Source organism: Lathamus discolor, chromosome 8 (genome assembly GCF_037157495.1).
Source record: "Lathamus discolor isolate bLatDis1 chromosome 8, bLatDis1.hap1, whole genome shotgun sequence".
Classification (NCBI taxonomy): Eukaryota; Metazoa; Chordata; class Aves; order Psittaciformes; family Psittacidae; genus Lathamus; species Lathamus discolor.
This window is the reverse complement of record NC_088891.1, coordinates 14,467,869-14,490,046: the sequence shown is the minus strand read 5'-3', so window position 1 is coordinate 14,490,046 and position 22,178 is coordinate 14,467,869. Positions and strand designations below refer to the sequence as shown.

The 22,178-nt window shown below is 39.4% G+C and overlaps 1 protein-coding gene across 1 annotated transcript in view; it reads left to right on the top strand.

Moving 5' to 3' along the window:
- PRTG (protogenin) overlaps window positions 1-22,178 on the top strand; it is a 77,822-nt gene that overhangs the window by 8,549 nt on the left and 47,095 nt on the right. The gene's annotated exons all lie outside the window — the stretch shown is intronic.

Below are 22,178 nucleotides of genomic sequence, written 5' to 3'. Positions count from 1 at the left end.
CTCCGAAAATGTGCAAAAATGAGTAATAATCTACAAGTGTGATGCTAAACTATTCTCTCAGCAGCCATTTTTAAAGGACATTGCTATGTGAGAAAATACAGCTGAGCCATCTGCTCAGTTAAGTCAGTATTAAAAAACACCTAAGAAAATCACCATCTCAGCAATCCCTTCCACAGACAGTAATGATCAGTACTGTTCCTCTCAAGACCTTACAGTTATACTTTGACTTCTGTGTTACCAGTTGGCAGTGGCAGAATACTACTGAGCAAATTACATCTCCAGCCTTTGGCAAGAACCGTGTTTTAAAATGGCAGCTGCCATAAGAGACCTGGTAAAATTCTCCTGGGCAGCAAGAGGTCAGATTGTTGTTGTTTCTGAATTATGACCGAAATCTGTTGTGAAGAGCAGGAATCTAATTGCAGAGAGTGTCTTTGATATCCTTTCTGATCTAAAGAATCTTAGGAAGAAAACTCCCTATGTACTGGTTGATGTAAAGGGACTGCTGGTAGGATGGGTTTTGTCTCAAAACATTGCAATTCACTATGTCTGTATTCAGATGTGGAATATCTTTGTGAAGCCCATGTTTAAGTAGATGTTGGAATGGGCAACAGATTCTATTCTGTGCAAGTTTACAGTTCTGTCCAAAATTGACAGGCTGTTCTGAATTGTAGCATTAGGTTGCATGAATACAGTTCGACCTTCGGAAATGAGAAGAGTTTGTCTCTAGCTACGGGCTACACCGAGTGGTATACTGATGGCAAAGCAGGAAAGCATACGTCATTCTAGTCCTCTAGCCTCAGAACATGCTAAAGTTATGATTTTGAGTTGAATAATAGCAACAATTTTCCATGTCTTAGAAATGTGTAGTGGAATTTTGCTCCTTAACTCTGAGGTACAGAAGTTCTCTTTTGAAATTACTTGCATATGGGAGTCTGTTCTGAAAGAAATAACCATCTGATTGACCAGGGTAAGGGGTACGTAAAAGTTATTACAAGCATTAAACATGTCTTCTGGCGTTCTTTTAATACATAGATAGGGGGCAGTTAAACTGAGTCTTTACAGCTTGTGAGGTATGTTTTGTGTACAGTGATACATGAATGTTGGAAACTGGAGAGGATTCTGTGAACAGAAGCGACTATGTATCTTCAGATTTGATTTTTAGCGTCTTCAGGAAATGATCCTGTTCACATTGATGACATTGTTCTCATTTCAGTAGATGAGAATTTCTCCTGCAAAATCTTCATGTCTTAATGGCATCACAGGCAGATTGATAGAATTATATAAGTAGAAAAAATGTTGGATTTTTGATTGATCGATGTAATTTTACCACATGCACCAGCTTGTCTTTGGACATCCTGATCGGTACACGAGTCTTAAAATCATGCATTACACCAAAGATCTTTATGAATCTCCCAGTCAAGCGGATTTTGAGTTTTGATATTTATAAATTTGTTTTTGGCTGTTCTTTGAGCCAGTTCCAGTTAAAGACTAAACACAATAAAATAGGATTAGAAAAACAACTTACTCTTTTGTATCTCCTCAGCCTTTGCAGCATGAGGCCAACCTTCTCCCACTAAAATCATACAAGTCATCTGTCAGCCTGTTTACAAAATAGGATTGTCAGTTCTTTTGAGCTGTATTGGGAGACACTTCCTGTACACCTTAAAATGGAGAGCAAAAAGTACCAAATAGAAAAGCTTCTCATTTATTTGCTGATCTGTTCTAATGCTAAATATTTTCTCATCATTTGTGTCTTCTTCCATCCTCCTACTCTTTTCTCTGTCAGTTGCAAGCTGGTTTTGCTCCAGGTAGTCAGTTTTGGGTTGGGTTGGGGTTTTTTTTTCTTCCCTTTACAAATTGTCGCATATATGCTGTATCATTGTTTTGGATCTGCACAACTGCTTCTGGTGGCTCCCCCTTTCTTACTCCTTTCTGATGACTGGAAGGAGGTGCTGTTTTCCAGCACAGCCTTATTTTCACAGCTGTGGCAGAGGAGGGAAGTGTCATGAGATACTTTGAGTCAATTTTGACCACAAATTTAGATGAGGTAAAAATTATTCAACGGGAATGTTATATCTTCTCTCAAGAGGTCTGGCTGTCACTTCAGCCAAATAATTATGATTCAGAAAAAGTCATTACAGTGTACAATCGAAACGGATTAGTGTTACACAGTATTGGGTTTTGTTTTACAACTTGTTTCAACTGGAAGTTATCAAATATGTCATTATCTTTTCAAAGAAGCTTTAAGGTTTCTGAGCATGCAGAAGGGTTTAAAATATTTTCTTTCTTACTCCTGTTTGTACAATCTTCAACGTATTAATAATTGTTCAGGTAGCTTCTCAGCAAGTTAACTGGTGTATATTGTTAAATTACCATTTCAGTGTCCACATCAAGGTCTCTAGTAAACTTCTAATAACTGTAACATATGCCTCAGGCACAGCTGTGCATTATGTATGTTCTTTGTAACAAGAATTCGTTGACTTTATGAAGCCATTGACAGACATTTATCATTTTGTTCATTAAACTTGTCTGTGACATCCGGCAAATTGATGTTAACTGGAAATGTTCTCTGGGAGTTCTGGCACGACTCTGTCATTTTGCCCGAGGAGAGAGAAACTTGGTACAGAAATGTGTCCCAGATTACAAGAGTGAAAATTCCTTCCCCCACCTCCTCCCCGTAAGTGGAAGTGAGCATATGACCAGCTCTTTCTTCATCTTGCTTTTAATGCTTATTTATGCAAACAACCATGTGGCCACAGTTTGCAAGAAGATTTATCATCGATCTTCAGTAGAGGTTGAAAGTGGATACTGCCTTTATTAGTTCAGCCTGCCTGTTTCAGGAAGGCAGCTCAATTTTATCGCATGTCCAAACTATTGTAAAAATGATCATAATACAAACCCACAGTGCTCTAGGCATGCTGGCTCATGGAACAGGTACATGTGCGTTTGTATTCAGATGCAGTAGTCTATGCTCTTAAAAGTAATATTTTATTTTATTTAAGAAGTAGAGACATAATTGGGCATGGGGATTTGTTTTGGTTTTGTTTCTCATTAGGATTCAGTAAATTAACCATGGAATTCTTGGTAGCATAGATGGGAGTTTTGTGACATTCCCAGCACATGGCATTTAGTTTTAATTTTTAATGGTCATTAGCTTTACCTGATTTTGCTGATTCTAGTAAAATACATGGTAGGTGACCAAACGCTTTGTTGAAAGCCTTTATAATATATGTTGTAGAGTAGTGCTTTGTTGGTTCTTTAAAAATTACTATGTTTGGAATGATGAACAATATCTCATTTGCTCTGCTCTTGAGCACCCAGTGTGTAAGAAAATACGCACTTTTAACACCTGCCTGTGTTTTGATTCCTGTGGATAGCTATCTCTAATAATGGTAGAGGTTGTTAATAGGCTACCTACCCACCTGCTAGTGTTCCTGTGGTGCTACCTGAATCCAACTGTACCAGGGATTATTCAAACAGGAATGAATATACTAACAAATTGTGGCATAATATTTGTTAAGGGGTCATAGATAATGTTCAGATTGTAAAACCTTCCAAAAATAATATCAAAAAATCTATTACATAAAATTTTTGTCTTTTCAGAAAAAGAGTAGAGCAGTTGGCTCTTTAAAATATATTGTGTCTCACTACATATTAGTTCACTGGATTAAATGAATTTATTGATTTCTGCTTCTTTACTGACACACATTTATGAGCAGTTTCTTTGGCACCATGGCCATATGTCAAAGGTCATAACTTTCCTTCACTGTGAAAGAATAAAAGCTTTCAGATGGTGAATCCCTGAAATCCACACAGTGCTTTATTCTTCCCTTCCCCTCAATGTAATTACTGGTTTTGCATGACTTTATCTAAGATAAATAAACAATAACAAGAAAAAATATGCACACACAGGGGAAAAAACCTGTACTGTCTATCATAAAATACTGCAGGAGGCTATTTCTCTGCACAAAAGGCAACATATCTGATCTGCTAATAGGTATCATTGTGAGACACATGGTAGTGTATTAGGTTATTTTATGGTCAAAGATTTTATTAAAAATGGTAAATTTTTTTGAATATAATAAACATTTCTTAGGAAGAATTTTATGACACTTCAGTTTAGAAACATATTTCTTTCATTGCTGTGTCAAAGTCGTATTACCCTTTTTACACCAGAGGTGGTGCTGGAAGTAGATCTTACTGGGAGAATGAAGGACTTTCAAAATCTGTGCTTTGTGTTTAGATGAGCGTTTATAACGTTGACATTTTCTTTAATGCCCTTCATTAGCCTGTGGGATTTTTGGTGTGCACTAGATATGAAGGACTACTGATGACATAAACACAAAGCTATTAAAAAGGAAACTGCAATGGACTATAAAGTTCACTAGTTTGCAAAAAGAGAGCAATAAATCATGGTTTAAAAATAAAGTGGCTGATGCTGGTACTGAAATTTTGGAGCTGTAGAACAGGATGCAGTTAATGCCATATACCTGGAGCAGTCTGTGGTGCTCATCTGATTGATAACCTGACAGTATTAAAAAAAACCCAAACCAAAACCAGACGTCTTCTTTTTGTTGTTGTTGATGCTAATCTAGATAGTTACCGAACTAATGGGGTTAGCTGTCATGATTTGAACTGGCTTTCTGTGTTATCACAAGTGCTAGAGCTAGCTGCAGGTAAGTAGGCAAGAGTAGCGGAGATTTGGGACTATCTGGGGAGAGTTTGCCTTCACTTTTTAGCAGCTACTAACTGGTAGATTAGCTTTGACCATCTCAAGAAACAGCAGTTTGAAGGTGACTTCACTGAGGTGTTATTTCGATTTAAAATCATCAAAATGTTTGTTCTAGGTAAGGGGAAATAGGTTTGAATTGCTAGAGGGGCCTTGCTATAGTACTCCTAGCAGGACTGTTTCTGAAGGAATAGCAGAGCATGGGGTTGTATCAGTGGGAGAAAAAAACCCCATAATCTTCTGAGAAGATTTAAAGTCTTCTCATCACCCACCCCAAGAAAAAGAATCTCCTGACAAATTTTATTTGTGCATAGCACAGATGAAGCCCTTTGATGCTTTTAATCATGACTCTTGCAAAGAAACCCAACCAACCAAACAAAAAAAAACCAGTGGTAGACTTTCTTCTGCTCTTGATCTCATTCCAGGAGAGCTGGTGGCACTCTGCTTGTTAAACTTACCAAATATTTATATTGCAGCACTGTAGTTGCTGAGTTTCTGACATGTTAACCTTTTGGATAGAATTTTGTTGTGTCGGTATCCATCTCTTCTATTTTATTTATTTATTTTTAATACAGTGTACTACTTCTGGACCATTTATCCTGTTCCCTAGAATAAATCTAATACGAAACTGCTTTTTCTGGATTTTTCTTTTGCCGTAGGATAGCATGGGAGTGTCTGCTCTAGCAAATAGGGACATGGGATTTGTTGGGCAAGTGGTCTGTGTCTGGAAATAGATCTTGCTGCTGCTATGAATATTCTTGCAAATTTGATTGCCTTGTAAGTTTTAAGGAAAAATCTTAAAGTTTTGTTTGAGGTTATTTTTTTGGCACATGTTCAGCATAGGCTTACTCAGCTTGACTAGCTAGAGACACAGAAGATGCTGTTTGTGCTGAGCATGTTGCTTATGAACTCTGAGCTAGGCTTTCCCACTAAGCAGTCCTAGGCAGCTGTGGACTTGCCTTTTTCCCTGTTCTGAATTAATGAGGAGCTGAAGTGTGATCTAACACTGCCTGGAGAAACCAGCTGGCATTGAAAGCTGAAGTAAGTGAAAACAATGGTCTAATTACCTGGAGAGGAAGTTTAGGAGGGGAACTGGGTGAGGTGGAGGTGTGAGTGGTCTCATATGTCTAGAGGTCAGGAAGGCTAAGAGAAATGCATTGCTGGGAAGTGGCTGGTGCTACAGAAAAGCTTGTGGAGTGGCCTGGGGCTGGCTCAGTTTGGAGATTGTCATGGGTACAAGTTGGAAGTGGGGGAGGACTAAGGGGCTGGCAAAGACTGACTCAAGAGGGTGTGCCTGTCAGAGCAGCTGATCTTTTAAGACATGCAATGTGGACCCAGGAGTCCTGGAGTTTCCTTGGGAACTTCATAAAGACAAAGAATAACCTCCCAGTAAGGGGAGCTGCGGAGGGTTTAAATTGCATCACTGCTTGAGCTGGTAGCTTCTACAGCATGTGACACAAGTCAACTGGTCTCTGCTTTCCGTGGGAAGTCTGTGATCGTGGGTTTCTTACAGGCTTGGTGTTTGATGCTAGGTTCTGGGGTTTAATCAGTTGGGACTGCAACAAGCTGGGGGAGCTGTGGTTGCAATACAAGGCGTGCTGTGAAGGATCAATGTCTTCTTTTGGACGCCTCAATTTAGTGAATATTTTGGGCCACCATCCAACTGTTTGTCCTGACCCAGCAGTAAAATTACAATAGTAATAAAATGTAATAGAATGTAACGCATCTATTTTTCAAGAGTGGATGCATTAACATTTGTGAAGAACTGTAGTGCAGAGCCCTGCAGAAAAGGCCATAGGGAAGTTAGTAACTGTCTTCAGGGCAGTGCTTAACAGAGTGTAATAAATAAGAAATAAGGCCACATACTGAATGGAGAAGAGAAAACTAAATATTGAAAAGATGCTCACTATTTGAGCACCATTCATTTGGTGCTGTGAATAGTGAGGGAAGAGCAATTATGTAGTTGGATTGTTTTCTAAAGCATGTATATAAACAGAACAAATCAGTTACATAAGCAGCTTCATTTCTGAAGTTTCTTCTGAGCATTTGGGTTTGGAAATTCTCATTTTGTGTATGTATATACATGTGTAAGAGGTGGATATACTGAATGCTGTGTTAGTGGGAAAGTTTAGTTTTAGCTTTGTTTATCTAATGATGTGTGTAATGCAGCAAAAAATGAAATATACTTGAAACTAGTAGAGTTTTATATAGGCAGAGTGTCAAGAAAATGGGACTCATGATGGAGGGAACTGTGATAACTTCTGAGACAAGTTAAATAAGTTTATTGGAACTTTTTGGTTCAAGCAAAACATGGGCTGGTGTCTAAGCATGTATTTAGCAATAGCTTGAACTTAGTAATAATCCTCAGATACTTTTTTATATGTAAAGATTTACTGACCAGTGATACTGTAGAGCAACATTTATAAACCTGTTGTTAGTATTGTTTATCTGAGCGCATTCTAATTTAGGAAACCATTTTAGCCCAGTACCAACAAACTCCACATTTAATTTATACTTTTGACTACAGTTTAAGCTTGCGAGTACCCAGCTGTATGCTCTCTGGTGTTTGTCAGCACAGCCTTTACTTTCTCTGTGACCTGACTGAGAGGAAATTTGCTTCATTGCTGGTGTATGGGAGAAAAGCTTTTTTTTGTGGTGCATGGCATTAGGTAGGTGGCAGGGAGGACTGCAGGCTCCAGCGCTGTGGACAAGTTAGCATCTGTGGGTTTCACCTTCTCCGTCATCTGGTCTCAAGGATTTACTCTCAAGGATTTACTCCATCAGGTAGTATAGACTACCACCTAACTGCTAGGCTACAGGTCTTACCTTGAGCCACAGGGCAGCTTTCTGGAAGTGCAGCCCAGCAGTTGTGACTGGAGAAAAGCCCTAATGCTCTTTTTGTTCTTTTTCCTGCCATGTTTACGTAAAGCATCTCAAAGGCAGTGAAGTGTTCAACACTCATATCTTCAGTGCATGGTACACTGCTGGATCCTATTGAGGATCTTGCCCTGTGGGTGCTGAGACCTTCTTTCTCTGAGGATGTTTGGGGTTTTTTTTTTACAGTCATGTTCAGAAGCTGTAATTATGAGGACTTATTTGTACTAATTTTAATTGTTCCTTTCCTCTCTATTTAGTTGCTGTTGTGTTTGCCATTGTCTTGCATTTACCTAAATAATGGTTGCCTGGCCTTTCACCAACTTGTGAAGAGGAAAGATGGTGACCACCTGAAACAATAATATCTGGCAGAATAGCCTGAGAACTTTAAATAACCAGAGGGGACCGTTTCCAAGGCTGCTAAGTGACCTTTGGATCCCAGAAGCAGGCTATTCATAGAGGCAAAGCCTTTGTCCTGCTTTGACCAGTGGTCAGTGAACTCCGGCAGGCCCCTCGGCTCACCATCTTGGCCCTAGACTAGCAGCTGGTGATTGATTCATTTAACTGTCCAGATTCACATTCTTCTGTCAAGGACTTGTCAAGGAAGAAAAAGGTTCTGTGGAGGGCTATTCATTTTACTAAAAGGAAGGGGATGCATTATATGATTGAGTGGATTACTTTTGGGTCAGAAGAGTTACTGCATTGCTCTGCTTTAATTTGGCCTTCAATCAAAGAGAGATTTAGTTTATCAGCACAGTGTGGTGCTCATGAAGAGGGACAGATCAGTTCAATTCCATCAGTGCAATAAGGCTGGTTTGTTTTGTGGGTTTTTTGTTGTTTCCCCTCCCCTCCTTTACATGATTCATCCACCCTGCTTTTTTTTCTTTCCCCCCAAAAAAATCCATAGGTTTTAGAGACAAGTTGATATGAATAAAAGGTTAAGAATGTTCATTTCTGTTAATTTCACTCTTAGTTTTAATGTGTATGATGTATGAATATTAATGCTCCTACTACCTCTCATATATGCAGTTAAGCAATCCAGAAAAGCCTAGAGTAAGTGAAACATTAGTGTGTTGTCTCTGCTTTAGATGTAGAGAAAATTAAGAAGAGAATAAATTCTGCAGGATCAAATTAATAACTTACTTTCCTATAGACAGCACTGGCAGCTCTAGAGCTGAGGGTCGAACCTCGTATTTTCTATCCAGTGCCCATTTCCACCTGAAAAAACAAAATTTTGCATTTTTCAGATGTGCAGTGGTGTCATCTGTTCATTTGTCTGCTGATTTAGAATCCGCTTTTTTAACAAGACGGAGGTGTTTCCATGCTTTATGAAACCTTTATCATATTTTCAATTTTATAATTAATGTGTCCAAAACCCAGCTTTGAGTTTAACTAGGGAAGTGTGTTTCCTCTTCAGTGTGTGTTGCCAGGCTCTTCCATTCATCTTTCCTTCAGCTGGGCTGTGTTCCCTTAGGATTAGAATATTTTGCTGATCCACATCATGAAATACTCAGTTCAGTGTTGCTTAGCTCCTTCCACTGGAAATAACAGGCATTAAAGAGCATATCCCGCCAGTTAACCTTCTGCCTCCTTTTGAATGAACATGATGAGCTGCAGCAGATGAAATATGACCCTCAAGTTTCTTTACGCCGCTCTCATAAGCTATGTATTGTTTTGATTTGGCTTATTGAACGCATTATGAGGGATTTCTGACTGGCTTCAGGCCAAGTTGTTGCGCTGCTGCCAATGGAAGTGCAAGTGCATAATTTAGAAGGAAATACAGTGAGGCTTGGTCTGTTGTATTCTGTTCTCTCTCTCTTTTTGACGGAAAAGGGAGAATTTTGTATTTGTTGGGACGAGTTGCTGAAGTATCTTAAGAGCATGACAGAGGAAGGAAGTGTGAGGTAATCTAACCTTGCTTAACTTTTCTGTTATATGCCTCTACGTACATGTCAGGTATCCGGGATAAATACACCACCTGTTGAATAGGTCTTCTTGGAGGCCCGGTAGTATTCTTTTCATGTCTGCAGTTGCATTTCCCGAGGATGAGTCCCCTTTCTCAGAGCCTGCTTGTTTCAGGGTGGAACATGATGTCTGACATGGGGGTACTGGCTTTTCTGTGCTCCAAGTAACACTTCCCTCGGCATTTTCCTGGTGGTTTTGATTCATGGCCTTAAGTTGGAGATAAGTAATGAGCTTTAGAAAATCGTGGAAAAGGAAAATGGGTTGTCATCATGTATTGCACAATAGCAGTCTGATAACCAGAGGTATTACCTACTTAGCAGAACGTCGTTATTTGCTTGCAGTATGACTGGGCAAACTCGAAATCCAGTGACTGCCTCCTCCCCGAGCAGTCAACAGCCATAACAAGGTGACTTTCTCTATTGACAAATTTGTTTTTGTTTCTGCTCTCTGCCTTTGATATGAGGGCTTTTATGGTGTGCTCAGAACAAGTTTGCGGGATATTTTCCAGGCAAGGGAGTGAACGAAACATACTTGGGGAATAACATAAGGATTTCTGTGACATGGAAGCCATGCCTCTGATTTGTTTTATGTGAAAATTGAAGGAGTTTTAACCTCTTCCCACTCCCTTACCTCAAAAAATTTTCAGATAAATATCTCATTAGAAGATTTAAGTAGTTTCAATAAATAAGCAGTACTGACAGTGCCTTTTGTTACTTGTCTTTTTGTGTGAAGTTTGTTTCTGTTTTTGTCCCTGCTGGTCTCAAACTTTAAGACATTCAGAATTTTGCTTTTAGTTACTACTCTCTGTAGAAAGAGTGCTATAGGGGAGAGATCTCTGGGCTGTGTAAGGGAGGAGGGGGGCATTTGGTGACAGGGAAATGAGCTGCAGGCATTTGGCCCTTGAGAGTGGAGGCATCTCTTCTTTCCTTTCCCCATGGGAATGCTGAAATGTTGATGTTTGGGGAGGGGGCTGAAAGGCTTGAATTCCCAGAGCCTCTCCTCAGTGTTTTGCAGTGAAATTGTCTTTCATCCTAGGATGCTGGTTCTGGAACACTGAGAGCAAAAGATGGAGAGTGCACATCTCTCTCAGGGATAGCGTTTCTGACAGTCTTGAAGACTTACAGCACCACCGTATCAGCTTACGCTCATTCATCTGAGGCTGGTGTCAGTTTGCCACTGTATGAAATGAAACCTCTTCCCCTGCCTCCCCCCAGATGTGAGGGAAAGCGCAGGGTGGGCGGCGCGGCAGAGGAATGTGTGGGGCCCTGCTCCTGTCCTGGGATGCGCTCTGCGGTGCCTCCTCTGATTGATGAGCTGGGCAGGCTGAGGTGAAGAGCGGGCACTGCGTTCTGCTTAGGGTCTTGTATTTTAGCCAGGAATAGCATTTATTTATTTTTAAAGGTACATGACTGATAAATAGAGGTCTTACCCTTCTGCTGGCATCTGCAGCAAAATTCATTGGTCAGAAAGGGGCAGCTTTAGTGCTTTCAGTGCTGGAGGCTCTTATTGCACAGTGCTGAAATTCTTTTCTGTTTTGCCCTGAGTGATTATTATATTTTTTGCTCTTCTTCTTGGGCTTGTTTCTTAGAACCATAGCAGTCAGTCTTTATAGTTTTATTTGTATTTTTCTTTGTGATTTTATTCTTAAATGCCAGATTAGGGTAGTTGTGAATGGATACATATTTTGTTGCACAATCCTGCTTGTGTTCTGATCCCTTTTTTCATGTTGTGAAGTGCAAAAGCTGTGCTGGATGTTCTGCATGCAACAGTTGGGCTATTAAGCTGAACTAATTCTTCACAGAATAGCAACAACTCCAAAGAAAGGCATCTGTAGGATTAAGCAAAGATACTAGAAGGCAATCACTTGGCAAACTGTTGAAGGAAAGCAGTCTTTGCAAGGGAGAAAGTGGTGTTCTTTCTCCTGAGTGCATGCAGCCACACAAGTAGAACAGCTTTGAAGCCGGTTAATGTGGCTTACTGTCTGCCTTTTCTGTACTATTTCCTACATTTCTTGTCTGTAGAAAAGCAGAGGGGAATTCCTTGATAAGTGCATTAGCATTTATTGTGCACTTCTGTGGCCACACACTGTTGCCTGAATGATACATAGACTGAGAAGGGAAAACCCCAGCTGGGATGCCTTCAAAAGTGAAAAGATCAAATCTCTCATGCTTGTTTACAGGATTCAGTGGGGTATGTCAGTTACACCATCAATAAACTGTTGAGTATATTCTTCTAAGCCTCAATCTTTTGGTTCCTTCCTTTAAAACACTGCTAGTGTGAGATGCCTGGTTTCATCAGGAAGAGTAGTAATGGTATATTTTTTGCCACTTACTAAATGATTGAGGTGTAGGAAGACAATATGAATAGTTAAGTGAATAGCTTATGCATAGCTGCAAGAGGTGGAACACATCATCGCAGTATCATTAGCTGCTTTGACCAAGGTGGACTACAAAGACTTTGGTGTATTATCCTGTACTTTGTTCCTTGACTGATTGGGAATGGTGATGCATGCCCCATATTGCAATTCTTGTGGATTGTCATCTCAGTGTGGCTCTAACAGCGCCTCATGGGCTGAAGAATGAACAGTAAAATAAGGCTTATGGGTTGATTGTCAGTTAGGATCCTCCTGTTGTTTTCTCTAGCACACTGGTGCTGCCTAGGATCCCATTTATTGTCACAATTATGTTAATGTCATGAGTAACAAGCTGTGTGTCTGTTCCAGTGGTCTGAGGAAGAGAGGAGGAAAGAGTGCAGTCTAATAGTCACCTTGCCAAATTATACATTTCTGTTCCTGCATGCATGTTTCTGCGTTTAAGAGATCTTGGAAGGATGATGACCCACTTCTGAGGAGCCAATTTTCTTTAAACACTTTGATTTATTTATAATTTTTTTTTTTAACATACAGCAGATATGCTGATTATGAACTCTTTTCTGTTGCTAAGGTAGTGCTTTCCAAAAGTGATAGTGAACATACTCTCCCTATTTAGCAAAATGAAAGAGCATCTTTCATAAAGCACAATATATCCTGAGATGGTATGATTGCTTTATCTTTGAAAAAATGGATCAGTATTAGAGGCTCCTGGTCTCTCCTGGTATTGTGTTGCTTATTGTAATAATTTTTAATTCACAGCTTTACGCAAGAAGGAAAGCTTAGACAAACAGCTACGTGTTTAAACACTGAGAATCTGGTGAGCCATTTGATCTGCCTGTCTGTCCTGTGCCCAGTAAAGAAACATTTACAGGTCTGAAAGTTTCTGGGACAATAGTTAAATGGCAGTGGTAGGACTTGTTTTTGCCTTCAGTGATGTCCATGTGTGTAGGAAGGGGCTGCATTTCCAAAACGGACTCACCCAAGGGAGGCTGCTCCAGAACCCCGTGCCTCATTTGTTCTTTTGTTTTCTGCTGTTACTTCTATGGAGCCGTCAAAGATGATACTCTGTCTCTGAGACCCTGTCTTCAGACTTTGCACTTCTAAAGAGCTCTTGCAAGAGGGGAAAAAAGTTTTGTTTTAAATGAAAACAAAAACAAACTTGTGGAAGTCAGGATGTACAAGGAAAAGGCTATTGGTTCTTGGGGAGAGGGATTTTTTCCTTATCTTGTCAAATTTCTTCTCCTTTCCTGTCAACTGTCTTCAATGTGCATCCATTTGAGACCAACTCTTCTTAATTTTCTGCACTGGGATAGATCAGAAACTTGTTCATAATAGTTTCAATTCTGTATGCAGACAAGACAGTAGACTTTCTGAGGATGTTGTAAGAAAGAAGGAATAAGAGGATACTGTAGGATCTTCCTAAAGACCTGGTCTAGTAGACTTCCAAGTTTTCAGGAATAGAAAATGCTACATATGAAACTGCAGGCCAGTCTTAACTGGTGGTGAAAACCGTGTCTGTGTGTGGCCAGAAACACTTTTACAGGATCTTGTCCCAGCCCAAACAGTGGAGAGCTTAGTGATCTTTAGTGGACATATTCAGACTTGGTTATTCCTGTACAGCGATTTTTAAAGTGATCATTTGTCAGCCACTGAATAAGGGCTTTAAAGAAAGGAGCAGGGGGACCTGAAAGTGTTAGAGGAAACAAATGAGATTGCAGCTGACATCTCCAAGGGAACTTTTGTTCAAGGGTGCTCAGGCTGTTGACCTCTTTGCTTCTCCATTTCATTGCCTTTAGATTACAGCATTCTTCAGTACCAGAAAAGTAGTGGCTAGGTTGTGATTGGGCAAATGCTACCTTTTTTGGGGGGTGTGTGTGCAGTCATGGACATTGCTGTGTAAAGATTTTAATGCACAAAGAAACAGTTTTGTACTGAATTTTGAAAGTCTGGGCTTTATCTATAAAGCTAATGGTTTATTTCCTTTTCTCCCTTCTTACCAGAGATTGGAAAGTAATTCTGGTGATACGCATCTTAGTTTGGAAATCATTGTCTAAATCATCTACACTTGGGCATCTGTCAGCAGGTTGGCAAGAATATGAGAGGAGAGGAAAAATTAAAACACACCATTTCCATATTCCATTCCTTTCTCTATTGTAGTTCCCTCTCTTCGTTTAGTTTTACTGGCAGAACTAAGTATATGGTAGGCTAGAAGTAAATGTTTTTGCAATAAGGTGACCGTAAGTTTTAGCAGACCAGACTGTTTCTCAGATGTAATTGACAGTTTGTTGGAGGCAAAACTGTAGTAAGCTCTGTAAAGGACCTCACCCTTTAGTTTAGGGCCCTGAAGAGGATTTGTCCAGAGCAGAAGTAAAGAATTGAGAACAGCAGAAAGGGCAGATGGCCCAAATCCTTACTCATTACCTCATCAGGGGTCTCCTTGGTATTTATCGGTGAAAGCTTTCTCTAAGTACCCCTATGTGCTGAGCAGTTTCTGGTCCCACCAAAACTCAAAATACGGTTTTGAGAGGGTCTCACACACTAATGCCTCAGAAGGATTTGCTTCTTGCCTGCAACCTGGCAATACTATTCTGTGAACTGAAATGTGAGGAGCGCATGGTGTGAAGGATCAACTTTGTCTGTAGGGAATGTCAAATTTTAAGTTCAAATAAGCCTCACTCTGTGTGCTTATGTGTCTTTTACACTGTAGAAATGGGGTTCCTAATCTTGTTTGTTTTTTGCAATATTCAGACCATTCTTGTTTTGCTTGTTGGTTTAGGTTTTGCTTGTTGTTTTCAGTTGAGGTATTGGCATATTTTGCACTTGTAAAAAAATTGTGTAAAGATTAGTAAACCAAACCTGAACAACTCACTTGCCTTTCAGTCTTCCTCCTTCCCTCCTTCTTATCCCAACTAAGCAAATATATGCCAGAGTTATGGAGTAATATACACAACATCTAGAGAACTGAGGAGGCACTGTATTTTCTCAATAAAGGGTCCCTCTTAGGTGTAAGGCCCTGTCTCAAAGCCTGTTGAAATCCCAGATAGAACTCCCACTGGTCAACAGGTTGAAAAAAATGAAGAAATATGTGTCAGCAGTCTTAAATGCCTGGCTCTCAACCTTTCTGGGTTTGTGAACATGAAGTGCACAGATGCCAATAAACTATGCCATTAGCTCCCAGGGTGTGACCTCGTTTTGATAAAATCTATCCTTTGGCTTAGGAAAAAGAAAAAGGTAGGTAGGAAGAGGAACTCCAGTTGTAGTGCAGCTCTGTGATTTCCCACTCTGCTGGGTTTTCCAAAACATCAGAATAATAATGATCACCACAGAATGATTGTGTTCTGTACGAGCTGTAATTCCAACTCGCCTTCTTTGAAAAGTTAAAATGCCTGCCAGGAGATTTTAAATTGCAAATGGTTAAGAAAAAAATCTTTGGGATAGACAGATTAATAGGTGTCCCGTATAAATTATTGATAGTGTCAAATCAATGTAGCAGTTTCAGTCTCATTTAACCTCCCAATTATTTAATTGTAGTGCTCCAATAACCAGAGACTGGTATCCTTTTTCAATACAATTCCGAACTGTCATCTTCAAAACTGCTGCTGTGGTGTTCATCATATCACAGTCTAAGAATTTCTAGATATTGGTAAGGTCACAGAAGAACATTTCTTCATCTTTTGATTTTCATTTTAGGAGAAAAAACTGGTTTATTAGGTTTATCCTAGAAATATGACTAACCCCAAAAATATCAGAGAAAATACACAGTGTAATCTGTTTCACAAATAGTATGGTGATAGGCTAAATGTTATCCTGCTTGCTGATATTTCTAGTATACACAGCAGGCTGTGGGGTTTCGTTCTGTGTGTTCCTGAACAGTGTAGAGACAGTGTATTAAAAAAGGGAGCATTGTTTGCAGTTCTGTGATTACTTTTCGTTTCAGTGTAGACTAAAGGAAGCAGAACTCATTACCATACCCAGGTTTCCGGTTTTGTCCCAAACAAGAATTCTTCATGGGAAAAAAAAAAAAGAATTTAAACTTAAACCTTTTGCTTAGTTGCTAAAGGGAAGATTTTTCTTCCTCAGATTTAACTTCAGTAAGTCAAGGAATAAACATTTCTTTTAAGGGAGTTTCACTGCTGCTTGGTGTGATGGTAGAGGCACTTTTCAAAGCTATTATTGAGGAAAACCTGATTTTTCTGAGGTATTTGCAGTATAGATTTAGGGCTAAATGTGCGGTTAGATTTTTCTGGATAGTTTTTATCCTGCCAGCACCATCGTTCTTCTTTAGATACATGGGCTTTCTGTCTCATGAAAAAGCTCTCTATTAACCTGCATGCTCAGATGTTCCTGAGGAAAGATATTAACAAAGAATCTGAAAATTACTAAAATGTTTCCGTATATAGAAATACTACCTTAAATGCCAACCAAACCTTGCTTTGTAGCAATGTTTGTAGTAAAAACTGTGCACCTGGCTATAAGGGCTTTTACGCTGACAATATTGTGGTTTGAGGAGTCCTTTTATTTAAGTAAATGCTACTGGTTATTTGGTTTCATCTCCCTCTTGTTTGTTTTTGTTTCTCCTTTTCTATTCTTTTCAATTTTATTATCTTTAAACAGGAAATCTATTCATTGGGTGCAGTTAGGGTGACACTTTGCAAGTTTGCTCTTACAATCTTGATCCTACTCCATTGCCCACTGACATACCACACTGTAGGTTCTGCGCTTTCGCAGAGCGGACAGTGCCAGTCCCTGCTAGAATTTAGAATTCTCTGATATCAGTACTTTATAGGAGCATATCCAGTATTTTATATTCATATACAGTGGTAGCTGAAGATGTGCAGAATCAGGGCTATCCTCCTCTTCCCAACGTAGTTGAAAGGTATTCATACCCGTTGATCATCTTGTCACTTCTTTCTCTGAAATAAGTTCATTGACTCACTTGCCTCAAAAAGAATGGAGATGTGTGAGGATGCGGACAAAGCTACTCAAATGCATGAGCTCTTGAATAGCAGTGTAGAAACCGTTGTCCAGCAATAGTGATTCCAGGTGAGGTTGAGCAGTGGCACACCTCAGCTGTCTGTTACGCCTCAGGGGATTGTTTGCTGCCTGACTCATGTTGTACTGAGGGCTGCTTCTGGCACGGACTCCTTTCTTAGATACCCTTTTCTTTATGTAGCTTCATTATCTTATCTCCACAGATTTTAGGGCCTATCCATGTAAAATATACTACACTGATAAAGCTTTGAAGAGCAAAGAAGAATGAAAGAGGTGGGAAGTGAGCAAGGTGAAGCAGAGGCTGGAAAACTGGAGAAAAATCTGCTCTGAATTGTCTTTCGGCCTGGCAGGATAAAAAAAAACAACCAAATAAAACCAACAAACCAAAACCAAACCACTCTTAATAGATTCTGGATGTTTCTGAAGGAGAAAAGAATTTTCTTTCTGAAAGAATCTTTACTGTAGCATTTGATGTGAGGAAAGTGGCAGGAGCAGAATCATTGTCCTCAGGCAGGTAGGTTAACAGCCCAGGTACCGCTTTTGCTAGCAGTTGTATTGCCTCCCTTACTTGCCTGCTCCTTACTAATACATTTCCCTTCAGTAACCTCACCTGAATTCCGCATGGTAAAGCTAAAGTCTCTTCCTGCTTTTTCTTACTGATGAATCGCTCCCCATCCTCTCTAATATCTTCTTCGGATACTTGTAGGACTGTCATTTCTCTCTTTGGCTTCCTTCCCCAGGGCTAATCAGATCCCATCTCTTTGAATCTTTCCTTAGAGGTCAGGTTGTGTTTTCACCTGAAATCTCTCACTTTTGAAATGCCTCACATTTTAAAAATAATAAATCTAGGTCAAACAACACTCGATTAAAATTTTAAGGGTGAATGGTTGTGGTAGCGCATAAAGAACACCCTTTCACAGTAATCCCTTTTCACTTACACTTATGGAAAACTTTACCCATATTGCTCCATTTGTGTGACATTCACCTCTGAACTCTATGTACTCAGCAGAACTTGAGCTCTGAAATACTTTAATTTTTACTAGCATCTCCCAGGAAACTCAGCACAGATCCACCCGTTAGATCACTTGACTCCAGCTCTGTGTACTCCAACTGCTTCATCAGAAATGGGGATAATAGCTATGTGTCTCTAGTCTTGCCAGGTGTCTGGGTCTGTCAGTACTCAGCCAAGGATTATTCCCAATTCATATTCATGCCAGAATGTGCCATTTGAGTAGTAAACCACTTGGAAATACGTGTGCATATTGCCAAATGGCATGGCAGAACTCCCTTCACAATCTGTTTTAAGCCTCACTCCTTCAAGGACTGTGAAATTGCACTGAACTCCAGAAAAATATGTGCAAGTTGGCTTGGGTACAAAACTCCAATACACATGTATATTTGTTGCATTTTTAAACAGTGTTTCAGAGAGAGGGACAGAGAGACTGCGTCATGAAAACCGGATCAAGAAGAGAAAATTCAGTATCGGATTTATCATTTGCTGAACTGAAATCCATTTCTTTGGAACAAGCCATAGCTTTTCTTTAACATACAGGTTTATTTTTCTCAAGTGAAGCCTCTTCACCTGAGAATTAAAAATAAATGGAAAAGATTCTTGTTTTCGTTTGAAGGGTTAGGGCTATTGTATAATTCCTAATAGCATTAACACATAAGTTCTACAAATGGCATTATGCACTTTTGTCCTTTCCACCTGAGCAGTTCATTTATCTGAGTGGCCATTATCTCTTGAGAAACACTTAAGTGGTTGGTAGCATGTGCTGGAGAGTTTCTCAGTATCTGTTGCATTCTGGTTAGATGAAACCCAGTTCTGTGCTACTGCTTCAGTTCGGGGAGTAACTTCAGTTCAGGGGGTTTATCTTCAATTTGTTGTACAGTTGCAGTCCAGACTCAGGCTCCTGTCAGCTGTGATGAAACCAGCAAACTTTGACAATAATAAATATGTAGGTTATTGGAATTTCCTCTTAAGAAAGCTTATTCAGAAAATCACTTACTGACACAAAGTGTATGAGTAGAAAATGAAGCATGTGCGTGAACAAGTGACCTACTTGGATTTGTGGCTTGAATAAGCTTCAGGACTTATTTCAGGAGTGAATGAAATGGGGGTGTGTTGTGTTTCATTTTTGTTTCTCTTTATTTAGTTAGCTTTTAATTAAAGTGAGTGAAGCAGTGCTGCTGTATTTAAGCAAACAAGAGATGTGAGGGATGAGCTTCTTAAGTTTGACTTTTTTGTACCTTAACAGTAAAATCTATATAGACCTGTTTAGGTACAGAAAAATCTTTGCATGCATGCAGGATACTGTTCAATCCATGCATGGTGCAGGAGACACAGCAGTGTTTCTCTAATACTTAGTCAGCATGTGACAGTAAGTAATCATTTGGATTTTTAGCCTGTGGATATTTGACTTAATGGTAAATGAAGGAACTTACACCAGAGCTGAACTCTGATTTCTCTGCATAGATAACTTTGCTGGACAGAACTATGTGTTTTATGCCATACTTATATTCAGAAGTACCTGTCTAAACACATCTTCCTATTACATAAATTGCAGGAATTTATGAAAGTAAATAAAGTTCCTAGCTATTGTTTTCTTCTTCTGTAAGCAGTGTTTGGTCTCTTGCAAGTTAGAAAGATGGGAGCATCAGCTTCTCAGAGTAACGTTAATTGTTTTCTTTTGGCTGTAAATCTGAGAACAAAATGATTAAATAGACTGCAGAAGAGGGGGAAAACTCAAATAAAAAGGCACTTACGTTTATTGTGTTTTGCAGGGTTGGTTTTGGGAGCAACGTATGTCTCTTGAGACTTTGTTTCTTATGCATTTTATAGAGCTCTGGCCTCTTAAGAGCACTGCTTTAATTACTTGTTCTTGGGGTTCTGAGTTGGTATCAGCGCTTGCCATGAAAACAAGCCTGTTACAAAGAGGTCAGATTTCATGAGACAGCAATAGACTTGTAAAAACACATTTTACTGGAACAAATAAAGTCAGAATTAAGAAGAAACCAGAGATTTGCGTGAAGAAACAAGATACAGAAGGAACAAGTACTGAAGTAAACTGATAAACAATGTATAAATTTAGGCAAGACGTAAGCGGGGACTTTTTGTTTCTAAAACCACATTTAGTGACATTAGTGTGTTTTCCTGAAGATTTTGTGCAGTTCTCCATAGTTCTGACTTTTGCTGTCTTTAAAGATTAATTTTTTGAGGAAGTAGGTTGTTCCTGCTCAGGTGGAAAAATGTTCTTTAAATATCAGCTTCAGTTAACAACTTGCAAGGGATTTCCTAGATAGTAAAGTTGAACCTGTTCTTGCTTGCTATCATGATGGCATTGTGTTCTGCGAAATACTGTTTTTCCTCAGTTTCTTTTGTAGCTCTTTGGAGTCTCACTTCTATCTTGAATCTTTATTTATTTTTAGAAGATCTGTTAAGAATAGCACTAGGAAATACTATTCTAACTTCAGGTGAACACATGTGGTCTGTGTAGGGAAGGATTAGAACAGAGGAGGAGGGAAAGGAGAAAGCAAGAAAAGCCTAGATGCTTCCCCCTGGCCCTGTGGTGGAAAACTAGAACAGTGTGCCTGCATCAAATTCAGCAGAAAGCAAACCCAGAAAGTTTAAAGTTATGGGAACAGCCCTGTGTATGTGAACTGAGTGTTTCTGTTCCCTGAAATAGAACTTCAGAAGGTAGGCAAAGTAGTATTAAATCTCTTTTTTAATTCTGATGATGTCTCAGCAATCAAAGTCTGTTTAAGGAGGGAACTGTTCCCATGTCTCCCGCCAATAGGCTTTAAACATAAGACTTCTGTTGTAGCATCTTTATGCGAGTTGTGGGTTGGGTTTTGTTTTGTTTTTGTCTTTTTTTGTTCTTGAACCTGGTAGTACTCATAAGTGAAAGAAAGAACAAAGGCTGGAACATAGGGAACTGGGTTAAATTCTGCTAGTGAGAGAGGCTAATTCTGTCTGTGGTGAAGATGGGTAGGGAACAGACTGCAGAGCATGCTGGAACTGCAGGGACCTCCTGCCAAAAGCACAGGACTGGTGGTAAAAATGAATACCAGGAGCATCTCTGCCTTTGCATCCTGGGAGTCTGAATCGCATTTGAGGTGTTCAGGAGCCATGGTGTTTGTATCATGCAGCTGCTGCTGCTGCTCTCAGGTGATTTTGCTGTAGGAGGCGGTTTAGTTGTCTTGGTTTTCAGAGTCTTTGGGAGGTCTGTACACAGAGCTGCAACACTCACTCTGCTGGTATGATCAAGAGTGCTCATTTCTGCAGTGCTGCAAAAAAAAAAAAGGATTTATTCTGACATGGGAAGTAAAATAGGTATAGTAGATAACAGGAATTTTGAAAGATTAGGAGTTAATTTGTGCATGGAGGGGAAGGCAGTCAGGTGATGTCATGCTTCCTTTGCACTCCAATATTAATCTGTTGATGCTATGCAGTAGTAGTAAAATGCCAGAGGGGAGCAGCATTAGTTAATATGCCTGGTCTACATCAGTACTGTATGTGTCCTTTCTGCATAAGAGCATTATTGAGAACATATTAGAGTAAATAGGATGAAAAACTATTTCAATTAATAAACAAGTAAAATAGAGGAATTGTTTCAACATGAAACTTGAATGTTAAGAGATGGTTAACTTACTAATATTGGTTTATCTGTATAATTTATATAATATTCTGTACAATTTATACAAGAGTAGGTGTTTATTTGAAATCTGATTATTTTTAAAAAGAAAAGCAATCAAGTCTGTACCATTGCGCTTATGCAGAGATTGCACCCTCTGCAATTAGAAGGGGAAGAAATAAGTGTGGAATTCTCTGTGTTGTGAGTTATCCAAAAGGAATTGCCTCTGAAGAGTTGGTCTTTCTGCTATGTTAGAAGTAGCAGTAGATAAGCAATTAACTTGAGGGTTTTGTATTCCTTTCCCTTTGGCTTTTATTTTCTGGGCAAAGAAATCCAACTACTGATCAATTTCTTAGGTGGCTGTTAGCTGTAAGGTATTTATTGATCTGCCACTTCATTTGGCTCAGTTTTGTGAGCTACTTAACTTGTAAATGCTCAAAATTGTATTGATGCTCTGTGCATCAGGCATCTGCTTGGTGACCACTTGGACTATTGGGATGAAAGTGTTCTTACATGATTAAACTTATTCTGAGATATTTTTTGGTTTTGATATATTTTTCTTATCTAACACTTGAACTTGTATAGCTCTGCAGATGCTTTTACTAAAGTGAAT